The following is a 13,436-nucleotide window of genomic DNA, read 5'->3' on the forward strand; positions in this document are numbered from 1 at the left end:
TAGACGGGGCCCCCACCACTTCCGGGGAATCAACCGCTGTCTCAGGAGGGAAGGTCGAGTGTGTTGGAGAGGCTTCTTGAGAAGGAGCCGGTGCAGCCCTAGGGTTGGGTTGCCTGGTAAATTTTTCAAGTTTGGCCGCGGCCGCACTCCGGCCGCCCCCCACCATGCTGAGCAGGAGCAGTCACACACTTCCCAGATTAAGGCTATAGTATAGGGTTGTGGCTAGATGACGGACGCAGCCAGGCCGCGTATAATCAGTGGCGGGAATCAGCCGCGTACAGTCAATATGTCAGAATAGTAAAATAGGATGATGGTACGTAGTACACTGTGAGAAATTGGTGCAGCACAGCAGTGTAGGCAGATCTGATTTAAGTGCAGTTCCAGTATGTTATATTGGAAGGGCAGTGCACAATAAATAGCTGAGTTTGTCTCCAGTCTCAGGTAGGTATTAGCATAGTCATTAGGAGAGTAGTAGTAGAAGAAATCAGTGTGCATTAAAGGATCCTGTCAGGAATGGGAGAGAGCAGCATGCAGAAAGGTCTCAGAATGCAGGGACAGTTCGCAGGGCATATGAGAATATGTGAATCCCATCAGGTGATTTTACATGTGACCATGCGTGGGCAGCAGCCTATAATCAGCTTCTAAGATGGCCGCCGTGCCTCTTCCCCTTCCCCAGGAGTACCTTAATCTTTTCCAGCTACCAGGGCCCCAGATCACGGCCCGACAGGCAGAGGAGATGTTATCCCCTGTTTCCAGACTCTCAGCGGCTTCCGGCAGCAGCAGCAACCCGCCGTTCGAGCTGCGGGCGACTCGCGGTCCGGGTCGCCGAAAATCGAGGCCGGGGATCCGGAGGAGGTGCAGGCCGCAGGGCTGGAAGTCGGGAAATGCCGCTCCACGAGTCCCGGAGAGTGCGCGATGAGGTGCCCGCCGGTGCCCACAGCCTGTGGTGATAGATTCCGGCCGGGCAGAGACACCAGAGGGGGTCAGGATTGATTGCAGGAGTTAATGGCCGGGGAGCTCCCGAACTCTGCTGCCTACTCCTCAGCCGTCGTAGCCACCGGAAAGTATTGTTTAAACACGGTGAGTGTCATACCAGCTCACACCTCGAACATGCCGCAGAACGTGGCATTCAAAAGAACACCAGCCGATGGCATGAAAAATTTATATAGCAATATGCTGACCGAAAATGTAACACAACCTGTGTGTAAACACGACCAATAATAGCATAATATATGCCATGGTATGAATAACTTCAGCAACAGACTTGACTGAAAGAAACACCACCTGAGTGTAACCACCAATAGCTGCAGATACAGTACGCATTGGGACGGGCGCCCAGCATCCTCTACGGACTAAGAGAAAAGGATTTACCGGTAGGTATTAAAATCCTATTTCTCATACGTCCTAGAGGATACTGGGGATTCCAAAAGGACCATGGGGTTTATACCAAAGCTCCAGACCGGGCGGGAGAGTGCGGACGACTCTGCAGCACCGATTGAGCAAACATGAGGTTCTCATCAGCCAGGGTATCAAACTTGTAGAACTTAGCAAAAAGTGTTTGAACTCGACCAAGCAACCGCTGAGACTCCTTGGGCATTCGCCCAAGAGGAGCCCACCTTCCTGTTAGAATGGGCCTTCACCGACTTTGGTAACGGCAATCCAGCCATAGAATGAGCATGTCGAATCGTATCACAGATCCAGCGTGTAACAGTCTGCTTAGAAGCAGGAACCCCAATTTGGTTGGGAGCATACAGGATAAACAGAGCCTCTGTTTCCCCAATCTGAGCCGTTCTGGCGACATAAATATTCAAAGCTCTGACTACATTGAGAGACTTCGAATCAGCCAAAGCTTCTGTAGCCACAGGCATCACAATAGTTTGGTTCATCAAATAGGGCTCTTGTGAGACAAAGCCGCTACTTCCGACACCCGCCTTGCGGACGCCAAGGCCAGCAGCACGACCACTTTCCAAGTGAGAAATTTTAACTCAACCTTTCGTAAAGGTTCCAACCAGTGTGACATAAGAAACTGCAACACCACGTTAAGGTCCCATGGTGCCACTGGGACACAAATGGAGGCTGGATGTGCAGCACTCCTGTCACGAAAGTCTGAACTTCTGGAAGGGTGGCCAATTCTTTCTTGTAAGAAAACTGATAAGGCTGAAATCTGCACTTTAATGGAGCCTAACTTTAGGCCTGCAACCCCTCCTGCTTACAAATAATGGAGAAAACGACCCAGCTGAAATTCTTCTGTAGGAGCCTTCTTGGATTCACACCAAGACACATACTTCCTCCAAATATGGTGGTAAAGCTCCGCCGTTACTCCTTTCCTAGCCTGAAGCAATGTGGGAATGACTTCACCGGAAATATCCTTTCGGGTTAGGATATGGCGATCCACCACCATTTCGTCTAACGCAGCCGCGGTAAGTCTTGATATACGCCCGGTCCTTGCTGTAACCGGTCCTCTCGTAGAGGAAGAGGCCAGGGATCTTCTATGAGCAAGTCTTGAAGATCTGGATACCAAGCCCTCCTTGGCTAGACCGGAACAATGAGGATCGCCTAAACCTTTGTTCTACTTATGTTTATCAACTTCGGAAAGAGTGAAAGTGGAGGGAACACATAGACCGACTCAAACACCCATGGTGCCACGAGGGTGTCCACTGCTTTTGCTTGAGTGTCCCTTGACCTGGAACAATATCCCTGAAGTTTCTTGTTGAGGCGAGACGCCATCATGTCTAATTGAGGAATTCCCCAAAGACTTGTCACTTTTCTGAAACTTCTTGATGAAGATCCCACACTCCTGGATGGAGATCGTGTCTGCAGAGGAAGTCTATCTCTAACTTTTTGGGATTCTGCCATTGCCGCTTTGCTCCTCGTTCCGCCCTAGCGGCTTACTTACGCCACTGCTGCTAAGTCGTCCGACAGAATTAAGATGGGCAGATCGCGAAGATGTTCCGTTGTAAATAGCTCTTAATTCAAGATTGCTTATTGCAGACAAGCTACCCGGCTTGACCTTTTCCCCTGGAAATTCTTACCCTGGAAAGACTGCTCCCCAGCCTCAGACACTTGTATCCATGGACACCAGGATCTAATCCTGGATCCCGAACCTTTGTCCCTCTAGGAGGTGAGAACTATGCAGCCACCACAGGAGAGATATCCTGGTCCTGGAAAATAGGATTATTTTCCGGTGCATGTGCAGGTGAGACCCAGACCACATGTCCAACTGGTCCCGCAAAAACCACTCTGGCATTTGACCTGCTCACCGAATGGCCTCGTAGGCCGCAACCATCTTCTTCATCAACGGAACGTATTGATGGGTGTACACTGTTGCAACTCTGATCCGACTCTGGATCCTCAGATCTCTTTACCACAGGAAAAAACTCTTAACAGTTCAGAATCTAATCTTATTCCCAACACCGACATCTGCTTCGTTGGGATCAACAGCAATTCTCTGTGTTGAAGAACTGTCAGAGAGAGACAATGATTTGTACCACTTGTTTCTCGACCTCGCCGTAGTCAGGAGAGCGTCCCAGTACAGAATAATAATGGCTCTTACTATTGAAGGAAAACCATCATACTACCATCACTCCGGTGAAATGGCAATGACAAACCTGAATAGCAAAAACAGGTAAGCTTAATGCGGGTGAAACCGCATTTAAACCCGCTTTCTTCTTTTACAGGTTGGATATCCCTGCCCTGAGAGATTTCCTCTTGTAGTTCAATTTCTTAAGTAGAAATCTTTTTGGGATTGTTCTGACCGAGCTGTCCGGGCTCAGAAGCACGAAAAAGCTTGAATAACAGCTTTTTTTTTGTGTGTGACAGAGACAACAGGACAACGTCCTGATCCTGACCCAACTATTGTATGGCGTCGCATACTACCTCCCCGTCCAGAAGAGATTAGGCAAGACCTATCTGAAAAAAAACAGTGAGGGGAATCATCTGGCAACCCCCTTTTGGACTCTATTCTTAACTCACTGATCCAAGTCCATTCTAGGACTGACTGAAGAGTATTAGACGAGTTCCCACTGGTGTGGGCTCCAGCAAGATAGACCCAATGACATGCAGTGGATTTGGTAGAAACAGAAGACGATATCTGCTTCTGCGAACTTGAAAAGGCTGCAGACCTCTTACCTTTTCACCTTCCTCTACCTACAAAGAAGGGGAAAAAACGGTATCCAACCGGTCAAAATGACTGCATCCCACAAAAAATGTGTCACCAACCGTTGTGAGGGAACATAGATCAAGAAGGTAGACTTACCAGTGGTATCTGCCGAGATCAACTTAACAAAGTCCTCCCCAAACCAGGTTACACCTTCATAGGGAAGATACTCCAGTATTTCTCGGAGTCAGTGCATACCTCTTGTAGTCGCACGGCAGCATGCTGCAATGTTCTAGATAAGACCCTACTTAAGGAATATCCCATCTCTCCCCAGGGTACTTATATCGGATGACAAGGTAACCGACCATTTCTGAATACAAGCACTCCCCCATGCGTATGTAATGCAAATATCATCAAAGCATATAATTAAAATATCACTTAGCTTCCTGTATACGATCCTTTGTGACAGGGCCCCGTGCAGACCAGGGGTTGACTTTCACTTTATTCTATCCATGGCGGGAGAAGAATAAACACTCGTACTCCTCGTGAGGATTTAAGACCATCTCGTCACGGCTGACCTAGAGCTTTATCAACAGAGCGACCAGCACATGAAAAGGAATAACTTTACTTCAGCATTCATTAGAAATCGTTATATGAATATACATATTTAAATACACATATACGCACATATTCTATATATATATATACATCATACGTATATGTATTTTGTCAGGTACAGCAGGGTCCCTAGTGACATTAATGTGTTCTGAATGTGTATGAACATGTACTGAATGCCAATGTTGTGGATCTAACCAGGAAACATTATGGTCGACATAAGACATAGTATTCGTCGACAACAGGGAGTAGTAACCGGGCAAAATAACATTCTTGCGACCCCGAGGGGTCTGAGGGAAATATATACATAATTTCTCTGACGTCCTAAGTGGATGCTGGGGACTCCGTAAGGACCATGGGGAATAGCGGCTCCGCAGGAGACAGGGCACAAAAGTAAAAGCTTTAGGATCAAGTGGTGTGCACTGGCTCCTCCCCCTATGACCCTCCTCCAAGCCTCAGTTAGGTTTTTGTGCCCGGCCGAGAAGGGTGCAATCTAGGTGGCTCTCCTAAAGAGCTGCTTAGAGTAAAAGTTTTGTTAGGTTTTTTATTTTCAGTGAGTCCTGCTGGCAACAGGCTCACTGCAACGAGGGACTTAGGGGAGAAGAAGTGAACTCACCTGCGTGCAGGATGGATTGGCTTCTTAGGCTACTGGACACTAGCTCCAGAGGGACGATCACAGGTACAGCCTGGATGGGTCACCGGAGCCGCGCCGCCGACCCCCTTGCAGATGCTGAAGAGAGAAGAGGTCCAGAAATCGGCGGCTGAAGACTTCCCAGTCTTCTTAAGGTAGCGCACAGCACGGCAGCTGTGCGCCATTGCTCTCAGCACACTTCACACCAACGGTCACTGAGGGTGCAGGGCGCTGGGGGGAACGCCCTGGGCAGCAATGAAAGTACCTATGCTGGCTAAAAATACATCACATATAGCCTCTGGGGCTATATGGATGTATTTAACCCCTGCCAGGTTGTCAGAAAAACGGGAGAAGAAGCCCGCCGAAAAGGGGGCGGGGCCTATTCTCCTCAGCACACAGCGCCGTTTTCCTACACAGCTCCGCTGCTAGGAAGGCTCCCAGGCTCTCACCTGCACTGCACTACAGAAACAGGGTTAAAACAGAGAGGGGGGGCACTTATTTGGCGATATTATTATATATTAAGATGCTATAAGGGAAAACACTTATATAAGGTTGTCCCTGTATAATTATAGCGTTTTGGTGTGTGCTGGCAAACTCTCCCTCTGTCTCCCCAAAGGGCTAGTGGGGTCCTGTCCTCTATCAGAGCATTCCCTGTGTGTGTGCTGTGTGTCTCGGTACGTGTGTGTCGACATGTATGAGGACGATGTTGGTGAGGAGGCGGAGCAATTGCCTGTAATGGTGATGTCACTCTCTAGGGAGTCGACACCGGAATGGATGGCTTATTTAGGGAATTACGTGATAATGTCAACACGCTGCAAGGTCGGTTGACGACATGAGACGGCCGGCAAACCAATTAGTACCTGTCCAGGCGTCTCAAACACCGTCAGGGGCTTTAAAACGCCCATTTACCTCAGTCGGTCGACACAGACACGGACACTGACTCCAGTGTCGACGGTGAAGAAACGAACTTATTTTCCATTAGGGCCACACGTTACATGTTAAGGGCAATGAAGGAGGTGTTACATATGTCTGATACTACAAGTACCACAAAAAAGGGTATTATGTGGGGTGTGAAAAAACTACCTGTAGTTTTTCCTGAATCAGATAAATTAAATAAAGTGTGTGATGATGCGTGGGTTTCCCCCGATAGAAAATTATTGGCGTTATACCCTTTCCCGCCAGAAGTTAGGGCGCGTTGGGAAACACCCCTTAGGGTGGATAAGGCGCTCACACGCTTATCAAAACAAGTGGCGTTACCGTCTCCAGATACGGCCGCCCTCAAGGAGCCAGCTGATAGGAGGCTGGAAAATATCCTAAAAAGTATATACACACATACTGGTGTTATACTGCGACCAGCGATCGCCTCAGCCTGGATGTGCAGCGCTGGGGTGGCTTGGTCGGATTCCCTGACTGAAAATATTGATACCCTTGACAGGGACAGTATTTTATTGACTATAGAGCATTTAAAGGATGCATTTCTATATATGCGAGATGCACAGAGGGATATTTGCACTCTGGCATCAAGAGTAAGTGCGATGTCCATATCTGCCAGAAGATGTTTATGGACACGACAGTGGTCAGGTGATGCAGATTCCAAATGGCACATGGAAGTATTGCCGTATAAAGGGGAGGAGTTATTTGGGGTCGGTCCATCGGACCTGGTGGCCACGGCAACAGCTGGAAAATCCACCTTTTTTACCCCAAGTCACATCTCAGCAGAAAAAGACACCGTCTTTTCAGCCTCAGTCCTTTCGTCCCCATAAGGGCAAGCAGGCAAAAGGCCAGTCATATCTGCCCAGGGGTAGAGGAAAGGGAAGAAGACTGCAGCAGGCAGCCCCTTCCTAGGAACAGAAGCCCTCCACCGCTTCTGCCAAGTCCTCAGCATGACGCTGGGGCCGTACAAGCGGACTCAGGTGCGGTGGGGGGTCGTCTCAAGAGTTTCAGCGCGCAGTGGGCTCACTCGCAAGTGGACCCCTGGATCCTACAAGTAGTATCCCAGGGGTACAGATTGGAAATTCGAGACGTCTCCCCCTCGCAGGTTCCTGAAGTCTGCTTTACCAACGTCTCCCTTCGAAAGGGAGGCAGTATTGGAAACAATTCACAAGCTGTATTCCCAGCAGGTGATAATCAAAGTACCCCTCCTACAACAAGGAAAGGGGTATTATTCCACACTATTTGTGGTACTGAAGCCAGACGGCTCGGTGAGACCTATTCTAAATCTGAAATCTTTGAACACTTACATACAAAGGTTCAAATCAAGATGGAGTCACTCAGAGCAGTGATAGCGAACCAGGAAGAAGGGGACTATATGGTGTCCCTGGACATCAAGGATGCTTACCTCCATGTCCCAATTTGCCCTTCTCACCAAGGGTACCTCAGGTTCGTGGTACAGAACTGTCACTATCAGTTTCAGAAGCTGCCGTTTGGATTGTCCACGGCACCCCGGGTCTTTACCAAGGTAATGGCCGAAATGATGATTCTTCTTCAAAGAAAAGGCGTCTTAATTATCCCTTACTTGGACGATCTCCTGATAAAGGGCAAGGTCCAGAGAACAGTTGGAGGTCGGAGTAGCACTATCTCAAGTAGTTCTACGACAGCACGGGTGGATTCTAAATATTCCAAAATCGCAGCTGATTCCGACGACACGTCTGCTGTTCCTAGGAATGATTCTGGACACAGTCCAGAAAAAGGTGTTTCTCCCGGAGGAGAAAGCCAGGGAGTTATCCGAGCTAGTCAGAAACCTCCTAAAACCAGGCCAAGTGTCAGTGCATCAATGCACAAGAGTCCTGGGAAAAATGGTGGCTTCTTACGAAGCGATTCCATTCGGCAGATTTCACGCAAGAATTTTTCAGTGGGATCTGCTGGACGAATGGTCCGGATCGCATCTTCAGATGCATCAGCGGATAATCCTGTTTCCAAGGACAAGGGGGTCTCTTCTGTGGTGGCTGCAGAGTGCTCATCTACTAGAGGGCAGCACATTCGGCATTCAGGACTGGGTTCTGGTGACCACGGATGCCAGCCTGAGAGGCTGGGGAGCAGTCACACAGGGAAGAAATTTCCAAGGAGTGTGGTCAAGTCTGGAGACTTCTCTCCACATAAATATACTGGAGCTAAGGGCAATTTACAATGCTCTGAGCCTAGGAAGACCTCTGCTTCAAAGTCAACCGGTGCTGATCCAGTCGGACAACATCACGGCAGTCGCCCACGTAAACAGACAGGGCGGCACAAGAAGCAGGAGGGCAATGGCAGCAAGGATTCTTCGCTGGGCGAAAAATCATGTGATAACACTGTCAGCGGTGTTCATTCCGGGAGTGGACAACTGGGAAGCAGACTTCCTCAGCAGGAACGACCTCCACCCGGGAGAGTGGGGACTTCATCTGGAAGTCTTCCACATGATTGTGAACCGTTGGGAAAGACCAAAGGTGGACATGATGGCGTCCCGTATGAACAAAAAACTGGACAGGTATTGCGCCAGGTCAAGAGACCCTCAGGCAATAGCTGGGACGCTCTGGTAACACCGTGGGTGTACCAGTCGGTGTATGTGTTCCCTCCTCTGCCTCTCATACCCAAGGTACTGAGAATTATAAGACGGAGAGGAGTAAGAACTATACTCGTGGCTCCGGATTGGCCAAGAAGGACTTGGTACCCGGAACTTCAAGAGATACTAAGAAGGGACTTGCTTCAGCAAGGATCATGTCTGTTCCAAGACTTACCGCGGCTGCGTTTGACGGCATGGCGGTTGAACGCCGGATCCTAAGGGAAAAAGGCATTCCGGAAGAGGTCATCCCTACCCTGGTCAGAGCCAGGAAGGAGGTGACCGCACAACATTATCACCGCATTTGGCGAAAATATGTTGCATGGTGTGAGGCCAGGAAGGCCCCCACGGAGGAATTTCAACTCGGTCGATTCCTGCATTTCCTACAAACAGGAGTGTCTATGGGCCTAAAATTGGGGTCCATTAAGGTTCAAATTTCGGCCCTGTCGATTTTCTTCCAGAAAGAATTGGCTTCAGTTCCTGAAGTCCAGAAGTTTGTCAAGGGAGTACTGCATATACAACCCCCTTTTGTGCCTCCAGTGGCACTGTGGGATCTCAACGTAGTTCTGGGATTCCTCAAATCACATTGGTTTAAACCGCTCAAATCTGTGGATTTGAAATATCTCACATGGAAAGTGACCATGCTGTTGGCCCTGGCCTCGGCCAGGCGAGTGTCAGAATTGGCGGCTTTGTCTCACAAAAGCCCATATCTGATTGTCCATTCGGACAGGGCAGAGCTGCGGACTCGTCCCCAGTTTCTCCCTAAGGTGGTGTCAGCGTTTCACCTGAACCAGCTTATTGTGGTACCTGCGGCTACTAGGGACTTGGAGGACTCCAAGTTGCTAGATGTTGTCAGGGCCCTGAAAATATAGATTTCGAGGACGGCTGGAGTCAGGAAAACTGACTTGCTGTTATCCTGTATGCACCCAACAAACTGGGTGCTCTTGCTTCTAAGCAGACGATTGCTAGTTGGATATGTAGTACAATTCAGCTTGCACATTCTGTGGCAGGCCTGCCACAGCCAAAATATGTAAATGCCCATTCCACAAGGAAGGTGGGCTCATCTTGGGCGGCTGCCCGAGGGGTCTCGGCTTTACAACTTTGCCGAGCTGCTACTTGGTCAGGGGAAAACACGTTTGAAAAATTCTACAAATTTGATACCCTGGCTGAGGAGGACCTGGAGTTCTCTCATTCGGTGCTGCAGAGTCATCCGCACTCTCCCGCCCGTTTGGGAGCTTTGGTATAATCCCCATGGTCCTTACGGAGTCCCCAGCATCCACTTAGGACGTCAGAGAAAATAAGAATTTACTTACCGATAATTCTATTTCTCGTAGTCCGTAGTGGATGCTGGGCGCCCATCCCAAGTGCGGATTGTCTGCAATACTTGTACATAGTTATTGTTACAAAAATCGGGTTATTATTGTTGTGAGCCATCTTTTCAGAGGCTCCGCTGTTATCATGCTGTTAACTGGGTTCAGATCACAAGTTGTACAGTGTGATTGGTGTGGCTGGTATGAGTCTTACCCGGGATTCAAAATCCTTCCTTATTGTGTACGCTCGTCCGGGCACAGTATCCTAACTGAGGCTTGGAGGAGGGTCATAGGGGGAGGAGCCAGTGCACACCACCTGATCCTAAAGCTTTTACTTTTGTGCCCTGTCTCCTGCGGAGCCGCTATTCCCCATGGTCCTTACGGAGTCCCCAGCATCCACTACGGACTACGAGAAATAGAATTATCGGTAAGTAAATTCTTATTTTTAATATCACTCCCCCACAATACTACCACGTCTGTGCTCAAGATACAGCTCAATGGATCCTTACCATAATTATATATATATATATATATATATATAGGATGTAGGCTGGCGGCACTCATGGGACTTGTTAGCATAAATTACTCGGGACTGCCCCCGTGAATATCAACATTTCGATTGTTTAATCGTCTTCAGGATAATACATAGTACAAAAAACCAAACATTTATAACTCACCCAGTGAATAGACGCCGTCTCACGCTGCCGGGCTCCAGGCGTCCGTCGTCCTCTGATGACGTCACACACTGGCGACGTGCGCTCTCCAGCGCTCACACCACGTTGCGTACTGGATTCCCGTTGCCCGGCAACTAGAATAGGCATAATCATGTGACTTACATCCTCCACCACAGTACATGTACATAAAAGTTTTAAAAGACAGTTCGACATGCTCACCAATCCGCATTAGGGTTTCATAATCGGACATATCAATTACTCGCATATATAGATGCTAAAGTATTTTGCTGTGATAACCGGAAGGAAAAACGCACCCTGTGCCTCTCATTTAAAGGAAACAGTTTAAGCCAAAATTTTCATTGAGGCCATATGGGGATACAGTATTTAATTCATGTATCCACCTGGCCTCACACTGCAATAAACATTTATCTCTATCACCTCCTCTAGCCCTTTTTTCCACCTGATCGATAATCATGTACCTTAAAGTGGATAACCCATGTTTATACATTCGAAAATGCCTCGCCACTGGTTGTTCCTGGGCTGCTATTTGTCCTTCTATTGCTTTTCTAATGGATGACCGGTGCATATTCATCCGTTCTTTAAATTGCCTCATGGTCTTCCCTACATAGAGAAGACCACACGGGCACCGGATGAAATACACCACATGGGTACTTGTACATGTAAGTACTTTCTTTATGGGGATCCGTTTACCGGTATGTGGGTGTGCAAATGTATCACCTTTTTCAAGATAACTACATGTAGTGCACCCCACACACCGGTAACATCCCGGTTTTCTAGTTAAAAAGTTCGATTTTATCTGAACTTTAGTATTTTCAGATATGTCATTTTTTACAAGCCACTGTTTGAGATTTTTACTTCGTCTGAAGCTGGTCATTAATCTCGCTTTTCTGAGTGCCTTTAAATCAGGGTCTGTGGTAACTAGTGGCCACAACGTCTTAGTTTCCTTCACCACTAGCTGACTCTGTGCATGGAATTGTTGAACAAAAGGTATTCGCAAAGTATCCACCTGTGACTTACTCCCACCCAATAACAATTGCTGCCTAGGTATCTGCAATGCTTTAGTTTTGGCTTTAAGCAATTGATCATATTTATAACCTCTAGCCATAAATTGCAAGATCATGTAATGTATTTCTTTGGTCGTTTTTTCCAAGTCATCAGAGATTCGATGAACTCTGACGAACTGGGAGAAAGTGAGCCCTTCCTTGGTCGCTATAGGATGCTGGCTTGAATGATGCAACATGTTGTTGCGATCCGTTTTCTTCCTGTAAAGTGAGGTGTGTAATATACCTTCACAAAGTTGAATGGTTACATCTAGGTAATTCACTTCACAATCACTAATCAAGTATGTAAATTTGATGTATTCATTAGCAGTATTAGCCATAGTCATTAGCTCATGGAAGTCACTCTCCTCTCCCAACCAAATAATAAATAAATCATCTATGTATCTTAGAAAAACCAAAAATTTAGATAAAATCGAACTTTTTAACTAGAAAACCGGGATGTTACCGGTGTGTGGGGTGCACTACATGTAGTTATCTTGAAAAAGGTGATACATTTGCACACCCACATACCGGTAAACGGATCCCCATAAAGAAAGTACTTACATGTACAAGTACCCATGTGGTGTATTTCATCCGGTGCCCGTGTGGTCTTCTCTATGTAGGGAAGACCATGAGGCAATTTAAAGAACGGATGAATATGCACCGGTCATCCATTAGAAAAGCAATAGAAGGACAAATAGCAGCCCAGGAACAACCAGTGGCGAGGCATTTTCGAATGTATAAACATGGGTTATCCACTTTAAGGTACATGATTATCGATCAGGTGGAAAAAAGGGCTAGAGGAGGTGATAGAGATAAATGTTTATTGCAGTGTGAGGCCAGGTGGATACATGAATTAAATACTGTATCCCCATATGGCCTCAATGAAAATTTTGGCTTAAACTGTTTCCTTTAAATGAGAGGCACAGGGTGCGTTTTTCCTTCCGGTTATCACAGCAAAATACTTTAGCATCTATATATGCGAGTAATTGATATGTCCGATTATGAAACCCTAATGCGGATTGGTGAGCATGTCGAACTGTCTTTTAAAACTTTTATGTACATGTACTGTGGTGGAGGATGTAAGTCACATGATTATGCCTATTCTAGTTGCCGGGCAACGGGAATCCAGTACGCAACATGGTGTGAGCGCTGGAGAGCGCACGTCGCCAGTGTGTGACGTCATCAGAGGACGACGGACGCCTGGAGCCCGGCAGCGTGAGACGGTGTCTATTCACTGGGTGAGTAATAAATGTTTGGTTTTTTGTACTATGTATTATCCTGAAGACGATTAAACAATCGAAACGTTGATATTCATGGGGGCAGTCCCGAGTAATTTATGCTAACAAGTCCCATGAGTGCCGCCAGCCTACATCCTGTATCATTGGTGTGACACACCTAGGAGGGCACCAGGGCATGTTGATATTTTTTGGAAGAGTGCTGACCAGAATTATATATATATACTGGGCAAATTGTCTGGCACTCCCCCGTGGGCTATCTGAGCAAAGCTCCTG

At 47.6% G+C, this 13,436-nt stretch overlaps 1 protein-coding gene across 1 annotated transcript in view; it reads left to right on the plus strand.

Annotated features, from left to right (window-relative positions):
* The window catches only part of DNAH7 (dynein axonemal heavy chain 7), a 1,092,938-nt gene that overhangs the window by 1,068,926 nt on the left and 10,576 nt on the right, over positions 1-13,436 (plus strand). The gene's annotated exons all lie outside the window — the stretch shown is intronic.

Source organism: Pseudophryne corroboree, chromosome 7, assembly GCF_028390025.1.
Source record: "Pseudophryne corroboree isolate aPseCor3 chromosome 7, aPseCor3.hap2, whole genome shotgun sequence".
NCBI lineage: Eukaryota > Metazoa > Chordata > Amphibia > Anura > Myobatrachidae > Pseudophryne > Pseudophryne corroboree.